This window comes from Schistocerca piceifrons, chromosome 3 (assembly GCF_021461385.2).
Source record: "Schistocerca piceifrons isolate TAMUIC-IGC-003096 chromosome 3, iqSchPice1.1, whole genome shotgun sequence".
Lineage (NCBI taxonomy): Eukaryota > Metazoa > Arthropoda > Insecta > Orthoptera > Acrididae > Schistocerca > Schistocerca piceifrons.
This window is the reverse complement of record NC_060140.1, coordinates 278069274-278093703: the sequence shown is the minus strand read 5'-3', so window position 1 is coordinate 278093703 and position 24430 is coordinate 278069274. Positions and strand designations below refer to the sequence as shown.

The 24430-nt window shown below is 43.9% G+C and overlaps 1 protein-coding gene and 2 non-coding genes across 3 annotated transcripts in view; 1 reads left to right on the top strand and 2 right to left on the bottom strand.

Moving 5' to 3' along the window:
- Positions 1 to 24430, bottom strand: part of LOC124788364 (shootin-1-like) — a 291408-nt gene that overhangs the window by 195629 nt on the left and 71349 nt on the right. The window contains exon 2 of the mRNA XM_047255628.1: positions 3034 to 3174. The gene's annotated coding sequence lies outside the window, so the exon portion shown is untranslated. The remainder of the gene's footprint in view (positions 1 to 3033; positions 3175 to 24430) is intronic.
- Positions 16597 to 16671, bottom strand: Trnas-cga. Its single transcript has one exon. It is a non-coding gene; the product is annotated as a tRNA-Ser (tRNA).
- Positions 16842 to 16916, top strand: Trnas-cga. The gene has a single exon. It is a non-coding gene; the product is annotated as a tRNA-Ser (tRNA).

Here is a 24430-nt window from a genome sequence, read left to right as displayed (position 1 = left end):
CCGAAACGCGTGGTGCTAATTAAATATTAGTAAAAAGTGGTTGAGGAAGTAAACATTACTTCATAAATCACATGACATTGCTTAGCTGACATTCAAGGTCAACAGATATTAGTCTAGGTTAGGACATCCTAGATGAATAAAAAATGTAGTTTACAGCAGGAGTCTAAATCATATTCTGTGCTTAAACATAATGCCTTTCCTTAAGAAGAATTATCTTCTGTTACAGTATTAGGAAAAACCACTCGTGTGGAACACAGCTTCCTTCGTTCATACGCGGTATTTTGCATACAGTAGGCGCAAGTAAATAGGTAGATCCCGTCTTCCTAGACTTCCAAAAGGTGTGCGATAGTTCTCCACATCATTGGCTATTAACAAAGAGCCGACCGGTGTGGCCGAGCGGTTCAGGTGCTACTGTCTGGAACCGCGCGACCGCTACGGTCGCAGGTTCGAATCCTGCCTCGGGCATGGCTGTGTGTGATCTCCTTAGGTTAGTTAGGTTTAAGTAGTTCTAAGTTCTAGGGGACTGATGACCTCAGAAGTTAAGTCCCTTAGTGCTCAGAGCCATTTGAACCATTTTTATTAACAAAGATACCAGGGTCTATCACTGGCTCGATTAATATTGGTCTGACAGAAACCAGTACGTATACTGGACGGCGAATGCTCAACAGAAAGTAAACTAACATCGGATGTGCCCCAACAAAGAGTAATTATTTCTAACGTCCTCAATCAGATACGCTCTGCTGTACTGTGAGACTGTTAGCTGACGATGACGTTGTGTACAGGAATGTAGCATCGTCTTAGGACGATTGTAAAGAAATGCAGACAGCTAAGGATAATAGCACGAAGTGATATGAAATGAACGAAACGTAAAGTCAGAGATGGGCAAAAAAATTCGGAATAACAGATTATTTACGGAAATACGCGGAAAGCCTAAGTCAGGATCCGCAGTTGGGAATTTGAGTCCGACTCGTCAGGAATGTGAGTCCATTACTTTAATCATTGCGCCACCTTCATCAATAATATGTTTTTTAATTCGTCAGTGGCTACCTTACTTCACTAAAGTCAAAATTTCTCCGTAAAAGTTTTCAAGACCCTTCAGTTCGCTATGTGCCATTCGGACTCCGTTTGGGGAGCAAATGTCCTGCGACAGATGATGCGCATTGGCACTGAGTGGGCTGTATGACTACTAATATACTTACTAAAGGACATCTTCTGTACATCATGAGCTGCACTAGTATATCGCCTGCTGCTCCTGCTGCTGCTGCGAGTGTGTGCGGCAAAAGGAGAGATATTTCGCTATTCCGAATTATACGTCCATAAAAATACATCAACTGAAGGTACAGATATAGCCAGTCATCTTAGGCCCTGAGGAGTACAGAAAGGACGATGTGTCGAATCGAAATGTATGTCCTAACAGTTGGCTACGTGAGCGGCTGTTTTTATGCATAGCCTAGACAGCGGAACACTTGTGACAACACCAGTGAAGAGCGTTCGCAAATCAACTACAGAAGTAGCAGTAGAACTGCCTGAACATGGGTTGCGATTTAGGGGCTCCCATCGCGTCACTACATACTTTACAATGTCTTCCAGAGGTTCGGAGATCACTTTAAACAGCCAATGACTGCTCAATGCGTTGAGCCGAAGCCCTAGATACATTTGTGTCAGCTTTTCAACACTTGCTCGCGGAAAATACACCACTGCCTGCTTTCCGGTATAGAGCAACTCCCGCCCCGTCAATACCATCCCTCTTCTTCCTTTATTTTCTGCTCGGAGAGCTCAAAAACGAGAGCTGTCTTCTAAAGCTGTGGGACAACTGCGTCAATTGGAAATGTGATATTAGCCGAATCGCCCCTGCGGGGGTGCAGTGAAAGTTAGGTATGAAAGTTTCATTCCAACGACGATTAGTTACTGGGCCATATCTTCCAGTGATCTCTTACACAACATGTCATTAATATCTGGAACGTGTAGGTCTATTCATACAACTTCGTTCTATTTTTTTCACATAAGCATAGCATACCAGTTGTATATCAGCAATTATTCAACAGTTAACGTGAACTATATTCTTGTAGGATCCGGGTTACACACACACACACACACACACACACACACACACACACACACACAATTTAGTGTCTTTCTATCCAAAGCCATCTACGGAACATCTACTTTTTCATCCACTCGTGTCATGCATGGAATAGCAAGGGCGTTTCTGTTTCGGCAGTTTACGTGCCAGGGATCATTGGTGTAGCTGTTTACTGTTTGTGCCTTACACGTGTGACTGTGGAGAGTAATGTGTTTCTGTTGTATGCTAAGATAAGAGAGAAGACAAATTGAGCACCCAAGCAACAAGATTTTTCTGCCAGAAACGACGACAGCACTTTTAAAAGCTTACCTCTCTTTTCTACATGTTTGGTGGGCTATACTAAACTATCAGAAAATATTTAAAATTAATAGTGTCACTTTACATTGATAGTTGTAAGAGAAAAGAATAATATATCTTTGAAAATCAGAAAAATTGAATCTTTAGCGTGGAGCTCTTGTGCTAATACTGCTGAATGGGGAATTTGTGTACATTCGGCCAGATTTTAACAGAGTACTTATTTGTCTCTGAAGAGAGTATCAAGAAGCTACACAAAACACTTTTTGCGGCCCTAGGCGATAAGAGACTGATTCAAAAATAGTTTGGGGATGGTGGTGAGAAATACGCGAAGAGACTGTAAAGAATGTTGATGCGTTTGAAATACGAGTACAAAGAGATACTCAAAAGTGACCATGAACGAACAGCAACATAAAAAAAATGGAAGAGCGCTAGGAAATAATTGTTAGAGAGGAAGTTGGCAGGGTATCGATACCTAATTAAAAATAGATGATGAAAGATTACGGGTATGGAAATGGAATCCCATTATCAGATCACAGATAGGAAGACCATGAACAGACGGCACCTATCACCTAACTTCTAGAGCAAGTTGTGTGGCAATTATAGTGCTGAAAATGGCGAATGCTATAAATATTTAAAAGAGTTGCAATACTTACTAGATCCTGATGGGTGGACTGATGTAGACCAAACAGCTCTAGGAGCTACCAGTCTTCTTTGAACTGTTCCCGAAATTCAGACGCTCCGAGAACAGGCTACCAGTGCCATGGCATGGTAAAGAAGTGCCACCTCTCTGCGACCTGTAGGCAGAAAACAAAAACCAGAGGGTAGGTTTTATTTCGTAGCTTCCCCGACGTCAGGGCGATACAGTTTCTGGGTGCCACTTGGCGAGGACTGCGGTGCGCGCGGTCTCTTGCGCCGACCCAGACCAGTGCTCCTGACGTCGCAGGAAGTACGTGACGCGTACGCAGACTGCAGTTACGAAAGTGGCCACACAGACCACCAGAGCGACAGCGGAACCGGCATGAATCACCGGCCTGTGTCGGTGGCCCTGGCGGCTCTGCTGATGGCTGCTGGTACCGTTCCCTTTGTGATGTACGTACACGCTGGAGTCTGCGCTGGGTGCTTCCTTGTGTCTTACTGATCAGATAGGATCGGCAGCACTATCATATTGTTCTCTGATGATGCTGTTGTCTACAGGAGTGTATTGTCGTGGGACAAAATTTCTATGGTTGCAAGGGTTCTGAGCAAGTGCAGTGCAACTGCAAAGAAAATCGCACACAGAACGCTAGCGCGATCTATTCTAGAGTACTTCGTAAGTTATTGGAGTTACTGTCCGGTAGGTATGACATCTGACATCGAACGAGTACAATGAAGCGCTGTTATGGTGGTAACAGTTCGACATAGTCCACGGGAGGCTCTCGAGCTGTGACCTGGCCCGCATGCCGTAGTGTTCAGCTTGCCTGCAAACTTCCCCCACCACCAGGACTGCGATGCCTGAGCTTGAGGAGTGGGGAGAGGGAGAAACTGCAAATGTGCCATTTTTAGATGGCAATGCAGCCTCACTGCATACGACTTGGTTTCGTATTTCTCAATAACATGGATCATAAACGAAACAAATCTTCAGTATTACTGAAATACACTCCTGGAAATGGAAAAAAGAACACATTGACACCGGTGTGTCAGACCCACCATACTTGCTCCGGACACTGCGAGAGGGCTGTACAAGCAATGATCACACGCACGGCACAGCGGACACACCAGGAACCGCGGTGTTGGCCGTCGAATGGCGCTAGCTGCGCAGCATTTGTGCACCGCCGCCGTCAGTGTCAGCCAGTTTGCCGTGGCATACGGAGCTCCATCGCAGTCTTTAACACTGGTAGCATGCCGCGACAGCGTGGACGTGAACCGTATGTGCAGTTGACGGACTTTGAGCGAGGGCGTATAGTGGGCATGCGGGAGGCCGGGTGGACGTACCGCCGAATTGCTCAACACTTGGGGCGTGAGGTCTCCACAGTACATCGATGTTGTCGCCAGTGGTCGGCGGAAGGTGCACGTGCCCGTCGACCTGGGACCGGACCGCAGCGACGCACGGATGCACGCCAAGACCGTAGGATCCTACGCAGTGCCGTAGGGGACCGCACCGCCACTTCCCAGCAAATTAGGGACGCTGTTGCTCCTGGGGTATCGCCGAGGAACATTCGCAACCGTCTCCATGAAGCTGGGCTACGGTCCCGCACACCGTTAGGCCGTCTTCTGCTCACGCCCCAACATCGTGCAGCCCGCCTCCAGTGGTGTCGCGACAGGCGTGAATGGAGGGACGAATGGAGACGTGTCGTCTTCAGCGATGAGAGTCGCTTCTGCCTTGGTGCCAATGATGGTCGTATGCGTGTTTGGCGCCGTGCAGGTGAACGCCACAATCAGGACTGCATACGACCGAGGCACACCGGGCCAACACCCGGCATCATGGTGTGGGGAGCGATCTCCTACACTGGCCGTACACCACTGGTGATCGTCGAGGGGACACTGAATAGTGCACGGTACATCCAAACCGTCATCGAACCCATCGATCTACCATTCCTAGATCGGCAAGGGAACTTGCTGTTCCAACAGGACAATGCACGTCCGCATGTATCCCGTGCCACCCAACGTGCTCTAGAAGGTGTAAGTCAACCACCCTGGCCAGCAAGATCTCCGGATCTGTCCCCCATTGAGCATGTTTGGGACTGGATGAAGCGTCGTCTCACGCGGTCTGCACGTCCAGCACGAACGCTGGTCCAACTGAGGCGCCAGGTGGAAATGGCATGGCAAGCCGTTCCACAGGACTACATCCAGCATCTCTACGATCGTCTCCATGGGAGAATAGCAGCCTGCATTGCTGCGAAAGGTGGATATACACTGTACTAGTGCCGACATTGTGCATGCTCTGTTGCCTGTGTCTATGTGCCTGTGGTTCTGGCAGTGTGATCATGTGATGTATCTGACCCCAGGAATGTGTCAATAAAGTTTCCCCTTCCTGGGACAATGAATTCACGGTGTTCTTATTTCAATTTCCAGGAGTGTATTTTTGGCACGCTGAAGACATAATTTTTATCTGGTAAAAACTGTTGCTATACGGACAGATGCAGACAATTTCACAGATTTTTGCGCTCATGTTGCCATTTAATTGTGACCAATTTAGTTTCACAACCGGACAAAAGGTATTCCATACAAGCGTTGATCGAAATTCTGTACTACTTTTACAACCTGGAGACGTGGAAACTCTGCCTGAGGAAAGCAACATAGATGTCCTCGACAGGTTCAACACAAAATGATCTATCTTACATTGCAGACCAATCTGTTCCATCTGCACATGCACGGGTGAACTAAAACGGCAAACGATCTCGAAAACAGATGTAAGTTGGACAGTGTCTTGAAAAAGTTTAGAAAACACCTCCGCTGGTCTCCAAACTCCTAGACATGAACATCATTGAGCATATCTGGGATGTCTTGCAACATGCTGTTCAGAAGAGATTTCCGCCCCCTCGTACCCCTACCGATTTATGGGCAGCCATGCAGGATTCATGGTGTCAGTTCCCTCCAGCAATACTTCAGACATTAGTCGAGTCCATGCCACGTCGTGTTGCGGCTCTCCTGTGTGTTCACGGGGGCCCTACATGATATTAGGCAGGTGTACCAGTTTCTTTGGCTCTTCAGTGTATGACTGTCGATGGGTTTGGTTTAAGCTTTTTTATTCTGTAGTATTTTGACAGACCTTCAAAAGCTCTATTTAGGGACATTCCTATTGAATCGAAGTTTGTGTTTGGGTTGCCAGAGCGAGATCATCACTATAGAAGAAACTCCTGCAGTTGGAGACTATGGGTTGCACAGAACTGGAGCCAACGGACTTCCCTGGGGAAGGCCACTTTTATGTACCCTCCATCGGCTACACTGGCCTTGGAGGTCGACAAAGAATCTTCGGTTCTGCAGAAGATTGGCGATGAGCCTGGTGAGGCTGAAATCATTGGTTAGCTTTTACAACCTTCTTTAATAGTAACTGGTGGTTGGCGGTGTCGTACGCTGCTGTCAAGTCTACGAATACCGCTGCAGTCACCTTACGGGGTTCAACACCATATTCTATAAACTGCATAAGAATGAGTAATTGTCATGTGTAGCTTTACCAGGGCGGAATCCAGCTTGCTGAGGTATAACCAAGGGATCGATAACGTGTAAGAGACAGTTTAAAGTCATTCTCTCTAGCAATTTGTAAAGGTGGCATAGTAGTGCGATTGGTTTAAAGTTCTTTGGACTGTTTCCTTCTTTACCACGTTTCAGTACAGCAATTACTCGGCTCTTCTCTCATACCTTTGAAATTTGACATCTATCAATACATCTGTCCACGAACCTTTAAATAAAGCAAGTGTCGTCATAATAGTAGTGTTTTATTGACTGGAGACCCACAGAAACTGGTACATCTGCTTAATATCGTGTAGGGCCCCCGCGAGCTCGCAGAAATGCCGCATCACGATGTGGCATGGACTCGACTAGTGTCTGAAGTAGTGCTGGAGGGAACTGACACTATGGATCCTGCAGGGCTATCCATAAATCCGTAAGAGTACGAGGGGGGTGGAGATCTCTTCTGAACAGCACGTTGCAAGGCATCCCAGATATGCTCAATAATGTTGGTGTCTGGGGAGTTTGGTGGCCAGTGGAAGTGCTTAAACTCAGAGGAGTGTTACTGGAGCCACTCTGTAGCAATTCTGGACGTGAGGCGCGTCGCATTGTCGTGCTGAAATTGGCCAAGTCGGTCGGAACGCACGATGGACATGAATGGATGCATGTGATCACACAGATGCTTACGTTCGTGTACCTGTCTGTGTCGTATCTAGATGTATCAGGGGTCCCATATCACTCCAACTGCACTAGCCCCAAACCATTACAGAGCCTCCAACAGCTTTAACAGTCCCCTTCTGACATGCAGGGTCCATGGATTCATGACGTTGTCTCCATATCTGTACACGTCTATACGCTCGATACAATTTCAAACGAGACTCGTCCGACCAGGCAACATGTTTCCAGTCACCTATAGTCAAATGTCGGTGTTGACGGGCCCAGGCGTGGCGTAAAGCTTTATGTCGTGCAGTCATCAAGGGTATACGAGTGGGCCTTCGGCTCCGAAAGCCCATATCGATGTTGTTTCATTGAATGGCTCGCACGTTGACACTTGTTGATGGCACACCATTGAAATTTGCAGTGCGGAAGACTCGCACTTCTGTCACGTTGAACGATTCACTTCAGTCGTCGTTGGTCCCGTTCTTCAATGATGTATTTCCAGCCGCGGCGATGTCGGAGATTTGATGTTTTGCCGGATTCCTGATATTCAACAGTACACTCGTGAAATGGTCGTACGAGAAAATCCCCACTTGATCGCTACCTCGGAGATGCTGCATCCCATCGCTTGTGCACCGACTGTAACACCACGTTTAAACTCACTTAAATCGTGATATATTGTAACAGCAATAACCGATCTAACAACTTCGCTAGACACTTATTGTCTTATATAGGCGTTGCCGACCGCAGCGCCGTATTCTGCATGTTTACATATCTCTGTATTTGAATACGCAAGACCAGTTTCTTTGGCGCTTCAGTGTAATAAAACTCAAAACTATTTTTAGTGAGAAGAAATCAATATCGGCAGCGAATATTGGTGCTGTGTGGCTGTGTATTACTCTGCAACTAACGATCTTTGGCCGGATCTCCAGTTTCATGTTTGTCCAAGCTGGGCTGCTAGCGGTGCTGCATCGCGCCTTCTCCTCGTCGTGACACAGATACGGCCGCGGTAGCCACTCCTCATAGGTAACGTGCAATTGTGAAAGGCTTTGATATTAGGTGACCACAAAGGATCAAAATTAATTCATGTAACCGTGCCGTGCTGTGAACGATTTCCTATTGTGGCACTTGAATCTAATTGTGTTCCGAACCTAGTGGTGCTGCATGTCTATAAGAGATGAGCTAACAGAGGCGAGGGAAAAGCAACCCCTAGAACTGTTCACAAAATGGATATGAGATTACTTCGTCAGGTTCCTTATTGAGTACCCCCTGTTTACTGACTTCGTTATTCAAATTCCTCTTGCCTCCCCAATTTTTAACCTCAGACTATACTTGCGAAGTTTTATCAGTTTCTCCTCCCACTTTGCCTATTACGTTGTTCCTTCCTTTTGTCTGCCTCCTCCTCGCCCTCCCCCCACCCTCCTCCCTTGTGCATGAATCAGGTAGGGTCCACTGTGGTCAGTTAATATTGATGCACCCTTCGTACACTAAGCGACGGTTTCCACAAACATGGAACTAGAGATGCGGCCAAAGATTGTTAGCTAACGGTTACAGAGTAATACATAGCCACACTGCGCCACCGCGGGACTGCTACGGTCGCAGGTTCGAATCCTGCCTCGGGCATGGGTGTGTGTGATGTCCTTAGGTTAGTTAGGTTTAAGTAGTTCTAAGTTCTAGGGGACTTATGACCTAAGATGTTGAGTCCCATAGTGCTCAGAGCCATTTGAACCACACTGCGCCACTGTTTCCTCTGTATGCTCGATTTCTTTTCAGTAAAAATACTTTTTGGTTTGTAATATCAGGATGTTCGAAAATTCCTGTTAAGTACATAATATTTTGAACAGAAATCTGTGTCCGGAAACGTACCATTTCCGTGCTACAGCCGTTTGATTGGTTGATGTCATTTGACGTCTATCCTACCTCTCTCACCTGGCTTGAGCCTCAAACACGATTCTATAAATGCCAGAGGCGGTGTGGATGTAGTTGTTTGTCATCCATAACGTACTAGACGGTGCTGGGAGCAACATCCACTGCACGCGCAATAGCTCGTGCACTCGTTCACGGGTTCCCTTCAGCATGATCCAGTACGGCCTCTTCAAATTCGGGTGTGCGGCGCATCCTTGGAGCACCACAGTCACGCCTTCTGAAGTTGAATGCACCCTTATTTCCCAGAAATTCTTCTGCACACCTAGTTGTACTAGCTGTCGAGTGACAAGAGCTCAGTGGCGCGAAAAGCAAGGTTTTGGTTTCCGGTGCGGATCGGCACACGGTTATTATATGCCAGGGAGTTTCAAATCAGCGCACACATGAGTGCAGTGTAATAAAGTATTCGATCTGGATCTCACTGACTGTCGATTTGCACACGGGTTCCCTTATAAAAAGTGGTTCAAATGGCTCTGAGCACTATGGGACTTAACATCTGAGGTCATCAGTCCCCTAGAACTTAGAACTACTTAAACCTAACTAACCTACAGACATCACACACATCCATTCCAAGGCAGGATTCGAACCTGCGACCGTAGCAGCAGCGCGTTTCCAAACTGAAGCGCCTAGAATCGCTCGGTCGCAGCGGCCGGCTGTTCCCTCATCCATCTCGAGTGTGCAGCCAGTGTGCACAGGCTGCAACAGCCGTCGATGACTACACGAATACGTGTAAGGGTTAGTATGTGTTACACTACGCTGTTGATACAGGACCCTCACTGAAATAAATCAAATGGGTCAGTTTTTAAGTGATAATACGTTCAAGTTGCACGTAGGCAACAGTGATTTACGTTTACCTTCAATTTCAGGTTCTCACCTAATCTCTTATTACCACTAAACTGAAGTACTCGAAATGCGTGAATATCTCTCAACACCTTGAAAAGCAACAACAGGTAAGGATTAGAACTTCCCCGAACTGAAAACTAAATATTTATAATTTTTCTTCTAACTTTTGCTCGCAAAGTTTCTCTAAAAGGATTTATGGGTTCAGTTTGGTTTTCTACACATCTTTAAATGAAGCAGTACAGGATGTTTTTCCATCGTCCACATTTTGGTGAATACTTTCAATATCACTCTTATAAGAGTACATGAAATCAACAAAAATAAATAAATAAATAGAACTCTACAAAATACTACTTCTTCGGCTGTCTCCAAAACATGCCCGATTGTGATTCATGTCGAATCACTACTCATGTCCGACTTCTACTAGCAAGTACCCGCCAACCGGCCAAAAGCGATTATAGAAATTAGATATCATTAGCATCGATTGTAAAATAAACAGAAGTAACTCTGTGCATATTACACTCTCAGTTCATTTTTGATATTATTATTTCAATACCCAATATTAGTATTAATAACAATCTTGATAATATCAATAATAGTGACAATAATCAATGTTACCGGTTCCGAAAAAGTACGAAGTACGTATAACAATGAAAGAATTACAATATCTGAATGAAAATAGCTATCTCAAGTGCATTCTATATTAGTAAATAAGCAAATAACACGTTTATATTCGTACGTATGTAAATAAAAATAAGAAAAACAACTTTGTGTGAGAAATGGTATTAGATCGTGAGGTGAATTAAGTGTGTGTATCGGGTTCTTTACCTCACTATGAGAGTGAACTACTGACCACCTCCATTACAAGGCGGATGTTAAAACGCTTTTCAGTTCATGGAGCGATAACAAAATCAAATTGTAAGCTTTACCTTTTTTTATAAAAGAAAAAAATAGATGTGTCAACGCACATGGAGTATCTCCGTCCATTACCTTTTTTTGCCATCAGTCTTCTGACTAGTTTTATGAAGGCCTCCACGATTTCCTCTCCTTTGTTTCTCTCAGAGGAGTACCTACACCCAGCTTACTCAGATATACTGACACAACGACAGATCTTAACAGATAGGTTAAGGAAGTCAAATTTACGCTTTTAGCATCAGCAAATTTAGAAAAACGTTTTGACAGCTTTGTCTGGATTACATACTTTGATAATATGAAACTAGCAGGAATAAAATACAGGGAGATATATAACTGACAACCAGTACAGAAATCACCCTGCAGGTGGAAGCGTGGAAGGACATGAAAGGGAAGCATTGGTTGAGAAGGGATTGAGAAAGGGTTGCAGTCTACCTCCGACGCACTCTGAGCAAGCAGTAAACGAAACCGACGAGAAAGTTGGAGAGGGAATTAAAGCTCAGGGAGAAGAAGTAAAAAGTTTGAGGTTTGCAGATAAAATTGTAATTCTGTCAGACAGCGAAGGACTTGGAACAGCAGTTGAAAGGACAGCATTTGAAAAGAGGTTATAAGAGTACACCAAAACAAGGGAACCAAGATTAATGGAATGTACTCCAAGGTTAGTGGAATGTAATCGATTTAATCAGGCGATGCTGAAGGAATTACATTAGGAAATGAGACATTAAAAGTAGTTGATGAGATTTATTATTTTGGCAGCAAAAATATGGATGTTGGCCAAAGCAGAGAGAAGGTGAAATGCAGACTGGCTACAGCAACAAAATTATTTATGAAAAAGAGGAATTTGTTAAACTTGAGTGTTAGGAAGTATTTTCTGAAGGTATTTGTGTGGAGTGTACCGCTACATGGAAGTGAAACGTGAACAATAAACAGACAAGAAGAGAATATCTACATCTACATGGATACTCTGCAAATCACATTTAAGATCCTGGCAGAGGGTTCATCGAACCACCTTCACAATTCTCTATTATTCCAATCTCGTATAGCAAGCGGAACGAATGAACACCTATATCTTTCCGTACGAGCTCTGATTTCCCTTATTTTATCGTGGTGATCGTATCTCCCTATGTAGCTCAGTGTCGACAAAATATTTTCGCATTCGGAGGAGAAAGTTCGTGATTGGAATTTCGTGAGAAGATTCTGTCGCAACGAAAAACGCCTTTCTTTTAACGATTTCCAATCCAAATCCTGTATCATTTCTGTGGCACTCTCTCCCATATTTCGCGATAGTACAAAACGTGCTGTCTTTCTTTGAACTTTTTAGATGTACGCCGTCAGTCCTATCTGGTGAGGATCCCACACCGCGCAGCAGTATTCTAAAAGAGGACGGACAAGCGTAGTGTAGGCACTCTCCTTAGAAGGTCTGCTACATTTTCTAAGTGTACTGCCAATAAAACGCAGTCTTTGGTTAGCCTTCACCACAACATTTTCTATGTGTTCCTTCCAATTCAAGTTGTTCGTAATTGTAATACCTAGGTATTTAGTTGAATTTAGATTAGACTGATTTATCGTGTAACCGAAGTTTAACGAGTTCCTTTTAGCACTCATGTGGATGACCTCACCCTTTTCGTTATTCAGGGTCAACTGCCACTTTTCGCACCATTCAGATATTTTTTTCTAAATCGTTTTGGAGTTTGTTTTGATCTTCTGATGACTTTATTAGTCGATAAACGACAGCGTCATCTGCAAACAACCGAAGACTGCTGCTCAGATTGTTTCCCAAATCGTTTATATAGATAAGGAACAGCACAGAAGCTTTTGAAATACGGCGCTGCAGAAGACTGCTAAAAATTAGACTGGAAGATCAGGTAACTAATAGAGAGTACTAAATGGAATTGGAGAAAAAAGAAATTTATAGCACAACTTGACTGAAAAAAAAAGGATACGTTGATAGCACAGCCAGAAACAAGAAGTAATCATAAATTTGATAACGGTGGGAAGTGAGGGGCGTAAAAATTAGGAGACCTAGATGTGAATACAGTAAGCAGGTCCAAGCGCATGTATGTCGCAGCAGTTGTTTGGAGATGAAGAGGTTTGTATAGGAAAGAGTAGCTGGAGAGGTGCACCAAACCAGTCTTCGAACTGAAGACCACAATAACAACGCAGTATAATCTGTCTTCTCCTGCAATTTTTGCCGTTTACAGCTTCCTCTACTGCCTCTTGTCTTAGAACACATCGTGTTAACATATTATCTCGAAGCAAGGAGATAGGCAAAGAAGAACATTTCATTGAAAAGAATTCATTCCACGAATTTATTAACTGCAAACACGCGAACTCAAGCATACAACGTGGTCCTCTTCTCTATCACGAGTTTCCTGCCCTCTAGCATAAAGAATCAATGTACCGGTATTTAGCAATATCAACACATGTGGTGTTCCATGTTTTGTGGTTTCGGTCGTGGTTGGTCTAGTTTAGAAACTAAGAATGGATTAAAGTTAAAGTGACGTCATGGGAAAGTAATTGCGTGCGCTTACCCAGTTGATCGATACCTCACGGCACGTAACGGTATACTGCAGCCATAGTTCTGAAGTATTTTTAAACTCTTTCCGAGTATGTCTTACCCTATGTGCAGCTCATTTTACCGTGGTTAACTATTTTGTATTTTAAGCCTTTTTTAAGTTAGGTGCAGAATGTTTAAGGTATCGGCAAAATACCGAAGATAACATTGTAATTTGTCAAAGAGTAACAATAACTCAAGGAAATTAGTATGTGATATTCGTAGTCGTTTTCAATGGTACGGGTATAAGATGATGATTCATAATTCGGTATCCCATTCTGATTCTCTCTCTTCTTTATGTCGCATCGTGATGTAAAGGGTGAGCTTTTTTATTTTAACAATACCAGAGTAAATACACACATCACGAAACATTTTAGCATCGCCCTGGTTCCCAGAACTCCTGAAGATAGACGTTGACTGTGGTTGTTGTATCAGAGACATGGTCCCCTTGGCTGTTTAGAGATGTCACTAAACCCGCACAAAGATGTAAACAACCATGCATGAGCAGCGCCTATTAGACGGAGGGGGTACGACAGTAGATCAGTTCCAATCATTCCACCAGGAAGGAGGTACACGGCTCGTGTTGTCTGTAGTTCAACCAAGGGCTCTCAACAAAGGAAGTGTCCAGGCGTCTCAGAGTGAACCAAAGTGATGATGTTCGGACATGGAGGAGATACAGAGAGACAGGAACTGTCGATGACATGCCTCGCTCTGGCCGCCCAAGGGCTAATACTGCAGTGGATGACGGCTACATACGGATTATGGCTAGGAGGAACCCTGATAGCAACGCCACCATGTTGAATAATACTTTTCGTGCAGCCACAGGACGTCGTGTTACGACTCGAACTGTGCGCAATAGGCTGCATGATGCGCAACTTCACTCCCGACGTCCATGGCGAGGTCCATCTTTTCAACCACGACACCATACAGCGCGGTACAAATGGGCCCAACAACATGCCGAATGGACCGCTCAGGATTGGCATCACGTTCTCTTCACCGATGAGTGTCACACATGCCTTCAACCAGACAATGGTCGAAGACGTGTTTGGAGGCAACCCGGTAAGGCTGAACGCCTTAGACGCACTGTCCAGCGAGTGCAGCAAGAAGGAGGTTCCCTGCAATTTTGGGGTGGCATTGCGTGAGGCCGACGTACGCCGCTGGTGGTCGCGGAAGGCGCCGTAACGGCTGTACGATACGTGAATGCCATCCTCCAACCGCTAGTGCAACCATATCGGCAGCGTATTAGCGAGGCATTCGTCTTCATGGACGACAATTTGCACTCTCACCGTGCGCATCTTGTGAATGACTTCCTTCAGAATAACGACATCGCTCGACTAGAGTGGCCACCATGTTCTGCAGACATGAACCCTATAGAACATGTCTGGGATAGATTGAAAAGGACTGTTTATGAACGACGTGACCCACCAGCCACTCTGAGGGATCTACGCCGAATTGCCGTTGAGGAGTGGTACAATCTGGAACAACAGTGCCTTGATGAACTTGTGGATAGTATGCCACGACGAATACAGGCATGCATCAATGCAAGAGGGCGTGCTACTGGGTGTTAGGTGTTAGAGGTACCGGTGTGTACAGCAATCTGGACCATCACCTCTGAAGGTCTCGCTGCATGGTGGTAGAACATACAATGTGTGGTTTACATGAGCAATAAAAAGGGCGGAAATGATGTTTATGTTGATCTCTATTCCAATTTTCGGTACTGGTTCTGGAACTCTCGGAACCGAAGTGATCCAAAACTTTTTTTGACGTGTGTTAGTCTTGACTTTCATCCAACCAGTATGAAAACCTTTTAAAATTGAAGTTATTTTTGTAACTAGTGGTGGCCTTAGTAATTGTATTAGCTGACCCTTGTGTAGAGGTGCGGACGATCGCTCAACTTTCTCGACCGATGGCAATCCCAGTATCTAGAAACAAGAATCTGCTTGACTTGTTAGAAATATACGACGCTGATTTTTCATGAGGGCGATGAAGTGAAAAATTTATTTACGGTTTCAACGCGTTCTAAATACAACCAACCAGAGCCGATGCTATTTCAGTAACTTCGGGTTGTACCTAATTCAAAGGAACGGCGGAGGCCAAATCATTTGAAATTTTAATTATCATAATTTACTTCATAAAAGAAAACTTGATTTAAATGACATAGAGTTATTTTCACTTCCATTATTCAGCAAGGCAAATGTCATACAGCATAATAATATCAGTATTTTTCCAAGTTTGAAAACATAATTTTTCCTGCAGTAGTTTTCCTGGAGGCATTTTGAAATATTTTTACATTTCATTTAACTAGGCTACTTGGGGATAAGTTCTACCTGGAAATGACATGTGAAAAACTGCATTATACTGCATAACAGATTCAAATCAGTTAAACGTTTTCTTATAAAAAGCTCCAGAAAACGATAACAGCTGTTCATTAGAGCCTAATGGGTAGATGTTAAAGAATATCATTAGAATTTGCACTTTTTCTTTCGTGAGAAGGATATATGGAACGAGAGGTTTCTGAATAGGAAGCCGGTTGAATCAAAATGTGAACAGTTTTCAGTGAACAGAGTCGGCAACAATGACAACCAGCGACATTTTTTACCTAACAGTTCTGTGCTTGTAGCTAACTCTGACGGCAAGTGTAACACCACTGATTACCCTTCGAGAAGCAGGAAACCACGAAAATGGGAAATGGCTAAAGGTTTCTACGCAACCAGTTCACGATTTTATCCACGAACACCTACACTGAAGTCCACAGTTTTACGCACTCAACATTATTATTCAACGCAAATACAAGAAAATCGTGCCCGGAGTGATGTATATTTCACAATAATCAGCAAGGTGCAGGTTTCGAAGGGAAGTTGTGCCAAGGACACGAAGAAACTTGAACTTTAAATGACTCGATAGGATACGAACAGAAGTCACCTGACCACGAATAACTGTAAGAAACGGTGCATCGTGTTAGTCGAACAGAATTAATATGGATACAGGAAGCATCAAACAACAGTGTACGTACTTAAATTTACGCCCAGTCAGTTCTTCCTCCTTAAGAACGTTTTGGTCATTTCACCAAGCTTTTGTTTTGTCAGGTGACTCTTCTACATTTAATTCTTTCAGAGACAGAATGAGATTTTCACTCTGCAGCAGAGTGTGCGCTGATATGAAACTTCCTGGCAGATTAAAACTGTGTCCCGGACCGAGACTCGAACTCGGGACCTTTGCCTTTCGCGGGCAAGTGCTCTACCAACTGAGCTACCGAAGCACGACTCACGCCCGGTACTCACAGCTTTACTTCAGCCAGTATCTCGTCTCCTACCTTCCAAACTTTACAGAAGCTCTCCTGCGAACCTGCAGGAGAACTTCTGTAAAGTTTGGAAGGTAGGAGAAGAGATACTGGCAGAAGTAAAGCCGTGAGTACCGGGCGTGAGTCGTGCTTGGGTAGCTCAGTTGGTAGAGCACTTGCCCGCGAAAGGCAAAGGTCCCGAGTTCGAGTCTCGGTCCGGGACACAGTTTTAATCTGCCAGGGACTTTCAGAGACACTTTAAAAATTAGAACCTATTACAGATGAGAGAGATCAGGCGAAACATATTTTGCAACAAAACATTGATTCTATGACTTATTGACATTCTGGTGTCAATTATTAAACATAGTTACTTTTACCATCATCTGCAATTGGATATTTCTTGTAAATCCTGATTCTTTAAAGTATCCAACTGCCCTGTGCAAAACAGCTTCATACTTCTGATTACTTTACAAATGAATTATTGTGTCAGATACTGCACTTGACGGTAGGCAGGTAAGCGAGAAAAAGTTTGGAAAAAATTTGAAATTATATTTGGAGTTTATTTGAAGTCGCTAAGTGCTCTCATTCCCAAATACTGAATGAGTACAGTCTGGCTAATTTGCGCTCCGTTTCAAGCGAAAGATAGTTTTTCGCGCATCTCAATGTCTATGACATCGTATTTCTTAAACTATGTGTCAGCCAGCGACATAATTTTGCACGTACATTTAGTTAGTATTATAGGCTCTAAGGGAAAAAAAATAAAAAAAGGAAGCGACGCAGCACGAAGGAGTTATGCAAATTGGTCACACACTGATATTCGTACAGGTTTCAACGGAAAATGCAAAATTCTAATCTTTGGCGGTCGATGCATAAATGTGTGACGCTGCAGCGCAATTTCACCGCACAGCCGGCAAGGATGGCAAACAGGGGACATATCGATACCAGGGCATGAAGTGTACTCAGTTGGACTGTAACTATGCCTTGCAGACAGGCGCCTGAATAGTATAAGCATGTGTCAGCATCTGAGAGAGGACGTGTAGTTGGGATCAAAGAAGCCGGTTGAAGTACTCGCCGAATCTCTCGACATCTGGATGGGAGGGATGCCAATATTGGACGATGTTGGCAGGAGTGGGCGAACCATTGTCGAACACAGAGTCAAGAAGGAAGCGGTCGACCTAGAGAGACGACAAAAGGTGAGGACCGAGCAATCGGCAGAGAAGCGTTCAGAGACCCCGAATCATCATTATTATCGATGCAACGAGCAGCTGGTGCTTCAGTGACCACAAGGGAAGGTCTCATATTCTAGTCGAAGTTAGGCACGGTTTTGGACTGCCAGGAGGCTTCAATAACTTTTTTATGTAATTTCTGTAGAAATAGACTGAAACAAGTGCAAATCGCTTGATTGTCACAAATGAAAACGTTTGACACTGAAATAACAATGTCAACAGCCTTTTTACTAGGGCTATTCGGAAAGTAAAGCTGCAAAACACAGAAAATGTTTCAGATGCGGTGTATTTTCAAAAAAATGGTTCAAAAGGCTCTGAGCACTATGGGACTTAACATCTGAGGTCATCAGTCCCCTAGAACTTAGAACTACTTAAACCTAACCTAAGGACATCACACACATCCATGCCCGAGGCAGGATTCGAACCAGCGCGGCTCCAGACTGAAGCGCCTAGAACCACTCTGCCACACGCCGGCGGTGTATTTTCACATTAACTTCATTAATGCTTAGAAATTTCTCACTTGATTGTCACAGATGTCCATATCTTTTTTGAGGTTGTCTACGAGGTTTCCTTCCTCTAATTACTTTATTGCCACTTCTTGAAGTTCACCGTTTTTTGCAGTAACTCGAAACCCACTAAAACTGCCGTCACCGCCCATGGAAGAAGTACAACAGAAGAAACAATACATCAAGGCTTTTTTTTATTTGGAAGTAGGTGTGCCGAGCCAGACGTCTATCAATTTAGATTTTCTTCTTTCTAAAATAGTCCATACGCTTTCCTCAATCATTCTCATTTTATAAACGATTTTCTGCCACATCTAGTGCCCCCACTATATTACTCACGCACAAATACTGTAGATGCACCACATATAGATACACTAGATATGTTTAATGTTGCCAAGGGCAAAACTGTCAACCCCATGGCTGCGTTTAATAGTAGTGTGACCCCCCGCTTGAAAAGTTATTGTAAGACAAACAAAATTTATGTCTCAGGAACTCTCATGTGGCCTGTTCGTGAAAGGTATGAGCTACCTGCGTCCTGCCCATTGATTTCCACAGCCGTTCATGCGTCTGGATGCGTCTGAGATTACAGAAGTGCGACTCTGCCAGAGGAACATTTCCGGGTTAGGTTTAGACGGAGGCAGAGATTGTTCTACGGCCTGATTCTCCAGCAGCCTTGGTAACACCGGTGTGCTGTTCAAACGAGTTTGGGTAGTTTTACAGACCGGTTGAGCTACAGCGGTGATCCATAACCCCAACCCCCGCATCAAAGAAGAAACGGGGGACCGTTATCTTCATCTACCCTAAACGCGACGAACCGTGGAAAACGGGAGCGCTACATTTTCCCATGGCGCAATATTCACTTATTAGCCGAAAAAAGTTAATTGTGCTTAATGGAACTCTTCCTTGTCAGGAGAATCGTTTTCCTGAGAAGGAAAACACATTACACACGTTCTATTGCTAGTTATCTATGTTTCGTGTCGTCTTTAACCGAGGATCGTTGGGTAACACAGCAGATGAATATCTACTGTTTGTTAGTTAACTTTTAAAAATCATACCTGATTCGAAAATATTTAATTCAAATATAAGCTGTTAACAAAACTGTTAGAGACTTATCAATCTTCGAAAAGCGAAATGTCAGAATATATGCTAAACTGATCACTTCCTACTTACAGAACTGCTAGTCATTTGTTTCAGCGTATCACCTAATTGATATTTTTAAAACTATCTAAAATTCATTTCAAATCCAGACACTTTTTGTTTTATTTTTTTCGGTAAATGAAGTTAAACTGAAACTAGGAGCGCATAACCATCGTATGAAGTTCCCGCTGTTAGCTTCATTTGAGCCTAGCTTAAGGATAATACATAATGCACTTTTATAAATCATTTGTTTCTATGAAAAAAAGCTCTTCAACTGTCAGCTGTTCTGAAATTTCTGTGACCTTACTTTTTTTGCATTTTCTACTTTCCGGTTACCTCTGTTATCGCAGACCTACTTTACCTCAACATCAGAGTGGAAGATTTCTCCACGACACAAAATACAGCAAAAAATATAGTTTCATTTCACTTTTACGATATCTGCTGAAATATAAGCTGTTTTGTAACATTATAAATTTTGTTTCAAAGTATATTTGTTAATGTCTCATGAGCAGCAGGCATATACCTGTCGAGACAAACTTTCTCGAAATCCAAATGGGGAGAAATATTTACATTTAACTGCCGTTGCGAGAATGATGTTAGACGAAAAAAGTGCCATTAATATCCTACCACCTGCTTTACTTACGACAGCCTATGTGATCATTCCATTTCATATCTCTACAGAGCGTCGCACCTAGGTATTTCTAAGAGTGGGCCGATTTAGGCTGTAACTCAGTGATATTATAGTCATAAGATACTTACTTTTTTTCATTTTGTGGAGTGCATAGTTTTACACTTGTGAACATTTAAAGCAAGTTGCCAATCATTGCACCACTTTGAAATCTTAGCAAGATATGACTGAATATTTATGCAGCTTTTTTCTAACATTACTTCGTTATAGATTACTCAATCATCTGCAAAAAGTTTGAGATTACTATTAATATCGTCCGCAAGGTCATTAATATGAAACATGAATAGTAACGGCCCCAACACACTTCGTATGGCACACCCGAAGTTACTTCTACATCTGACGATGGCTCTCCATCCAGGATAACTTGCTGCGTCCTCCCTACAAAAAAAAATCCTCAATCCAGTCACAAATTTCGCTTGATACACCATATGATCGTACTTTTCACAATAAGCGTAGGTGTAGTACTGAGTCATTTACTTTTCGGAAATCAAGAAATACTGCATCTAGCTGACTGCCTTGATCCAACGCTTCAGTACGTCACGTGAGAAAAGTGTGAGGTGGATTTCGCACGATCTGTATTTTCAGAATCTCTGCTGGTTGGGATGGAGAAGGTCATTCTGTTCGAGATACCTTATTATGTTAGAGCTCAGAATGTGTTCTAAAATTCTACAGCAAATCGATGTCAAGGATATTGTTTTGTGGATTGAAAACAGGTGTCACTGGTGCTTTCTTCCAACTACTGAGCACGGTATTTTGTTCGTGGGATCTACGGTAGATTATAGTTAGGAGAGAGACTATCAGCCGCGAATTCAGTATAGAATCTGACAGGTACCCATCGGGGCCTGGAGCTCTGTTCAATTTTAACGATTTTAGTTGTTTGTCAAAACCACTAACACTTATTTCACTCATCTTTTCAGTGGTACAATGGTTAAACTGGGGGCAATTCTCCCGGGTTTTCATTTGTTAAGGAAACTTTGAAAACATATTAAGCATTTCATCAATTACTTTGCTACCCTCAGTTTCAGTTCCTGCCTCATTCGCTACGGACTGGACGCTAACTTTGGTGCCACTAACAGCCTTTTCGTACGACCAGAATTTCTTTGAGTTTTGTGAAAGATCATTTGACAACATTCTGCTATGTTAGTCATTGTACGCTTCAAGCATTGCCCTCTTGACAGCCCATCGTGTTTCATTCAGAATCTGTCTACCTATGGTCCTATGCTTTGTTTTACACCTATTATGCAATAGTTACTGTTCCTTTAAAAGTTTCGTTACAGCGACTGTGTACCATGGAAGGTACTTCCCATTATGAACTGTTCCACTGAGTACATATCTATCCAGGGCAAGGTCAACCATTCTTTCAAACTTGAGCCACAGTTCTCCTACGTGCTCCCGTCTACCCTCGTATGTATAGATGATCAAAACTGGTTATGAATACTACAAACTTACCATTCCAAAAACATCGAAAGCTTTGTTTCCAAAAACTCTAATTCACCAAAAGCATTTCATGTCATTCTTGTACTTCGTTCTCTTTTTGTGTCTACTCAATCGTTGTCTTTAATTGCGCTAAATATAAAAACTGGTTCTACCTGCAACCTCGACTTTTTGCAACCGAAGTGGTTATGTTATCTGAGACGAGGATTTATCTGATTAAACTTCAGTAAAAATCAATCTTATCTTGGCAAGATAATAGCCTGGAGCAAAGCCTGACAACTTCCTCATAACTCAGGGAAATGTAAAGTTGTGCACGTTATGTGAATCTTCAGGTTTTGGCGGCGCAAAGACTGTTCCATTAAGTTTCGGGTGTGCAGCCGCAAGAAATCTCCTTCTTCTTCTAATATTTCGGCCGTATAACGTTCAGCCATCTTCAAAGTGAGCCGCACGTTAGTTTAAATGCAAAATTCTACCGCGCGCTCGTCGCTGATCGGCTGTCGCATTATGGCCGTAGCTTCATTACGGCACATTATCGACCTGTGCCCTATTCGTCTCCTACCCTGCTCCCACATTATTACCCGATTGGTTTTATGCACTCTATATACGATGTGCTCAGAAAGTGAATGTACTGTGACCGTAAGCCGGCCGCGGTGGTCTAGCGGTTCTAGGCGCTCAGTCCGGAGCCGCGCGACTGCTACGGTCGCAGGTTCGAATCCTGCCTCGGGCATGGATGTGTGTGATGTCCTTAGGTTAGTTAGGTTTAAGTAGTTCTAAGTTCTAGGGGACTGATGACCATAGATGTTAAGTCCCATAGTGCTCAGAGCCATTTACTGTGACCGTAAAGGAGTGTGGTTTTATGTTTTTATTGTTTTGTTTTTATAAGGTTGACAAGACTGAGTGGTCGAGGGAGATCCCCTGACCACAGCGAGCATCGGAGGAACACGGTAGTACATAAACTCACACTGTAGCATCCAGTTGCATGAAAGATGCCAGTAAGAAATCCCGCCAGCTGCGAGCCATATGATGTGATTCGTTTCCAACTCTCGGAAGGAATAATACCCACTGAAATTTTTTCGTGAATCAAAACGGTCTGCGGCGAAGGTGTTATGGGCAAAACCAGTGCGTTTAATCGGTGTAGGGAGCTTAGTGGAGGAACAACAAATATTCATCACGAACAGAGGTGTGGAGGACGTTCCACTGTGACTGATGAGTTGATGCAAAAAAATCGACGAAACTGCTCGTGAAGACCCCAGATTGACCCTGGATGAAATTTCTGCCATGTTCCCACAACTTTCCAGAAGTCTATGACACGAGACACTGACAGAAACGCTGGGATACCGGAAATTGGCGCATGACGGGCCCCAATATAACTGACAGAGCAGCACAAGAAAAACCGGGTCAGTAGTGCCCGCGAGTTTCTTAACCGACTTGAACTGGAAGGCGAGGATTTTCTGAGCTCTTTGTGGGTGGTCCATTAGACGACTGAGACGAAAAAAGAGTCGTCACAGTGTCCTCACACCTGCGACAAATTTCAAAACGGCAATTTCGGGCAGAAACTCACGGCGAAGTCTTGGGACCGAAAAGGTATCACTTTGATCTAAGTTCTACCTCAAGGGCAGGCCATCAGTTCACAACGATCTTGTGAGACCCTGAGAAATTAAAAAGGGTCATTCAAAACAAAAGGTGGGGAATGCTGAAGAGAGGAATGTGCTTGTGGCATAACAATGCCCGCCCTCACACAGCCTTAACCGCCAAGCCGCTCTTGGACTCATTTGACTTGGCGCCCAGCGATTTACAATAGACATATCAACAGTATAGTCAGCATAACCAGCCTTTAAACGACGATGATACTCACTAGGAGTCACTTTTTCAGCAGTTAAAAATCCGATAACAGCACGCTGATTAACTCTCTCGCTGGAGTAGCACTACAACACCTTTCCATATTGCCGCTATTCAAGATACACTGCAGGAACGCAAGGCATTCAAACTGCGCATGCGTATAGTGGGGGTCGTTACCTCCCACACCTGGCGCGTTTATCAAGGTCATTTAGGTCGCATTCTACAAGCATTGTGTGCATTTTCAGCCTACCCTCGTATTACTACATTAAAGTCCCCCGCCGCGGTTTTCTGCCTTAAACTATGTGACGCCGGCCAGAGTGGCCGAGCAGTTCTAGGCGCTAGAGTCTGGAACCGCGCGACCGCTACGGTCGCAGGTTCGAATCCTGCCTTGGGCATGGATGTGTGTGATGTCCTTAGGTTAGTTAGGTTTAAGTAGTTCTAAGTTCTAGGGGACTAATGACCTCAGAAGTTAAGTCCCATAGTGCTCAGAGCCATTTGAACCATTTTTGACTATGTGACGGCTGCAGAGAGAGGTTCCGTGATGGGGAAAGGAGCTGGCAGGAGATATCTTCAAGGAGGGCATGAGGAACCTTGTCGCGTCTCACCAAATGAACTGAAAGGGACGGTGACTAGATAGAAAAATAATCACAATATCCTGTTTCTAAAAAAAATATAAAAATCTAGTACACTTACTTCCTGAACATGTCTCGTATGCGATTTTCTCGTCTGGAGAGAGAGCGTTTCCATCCAGAAGATGAAGAGTGTTTAGCACGTCGGCCATGGCCAGATACCGCGCCCCTGGACAGGCAGCGAGAGTGTTCCGTAGAGCAACGGACGCAGTGGGAAAAGAGCGGCTGTTGGCGGGTGGCGCGGGTCTGCGTCAGCGCGACGTCAGCTCATTCCTCCCTCCC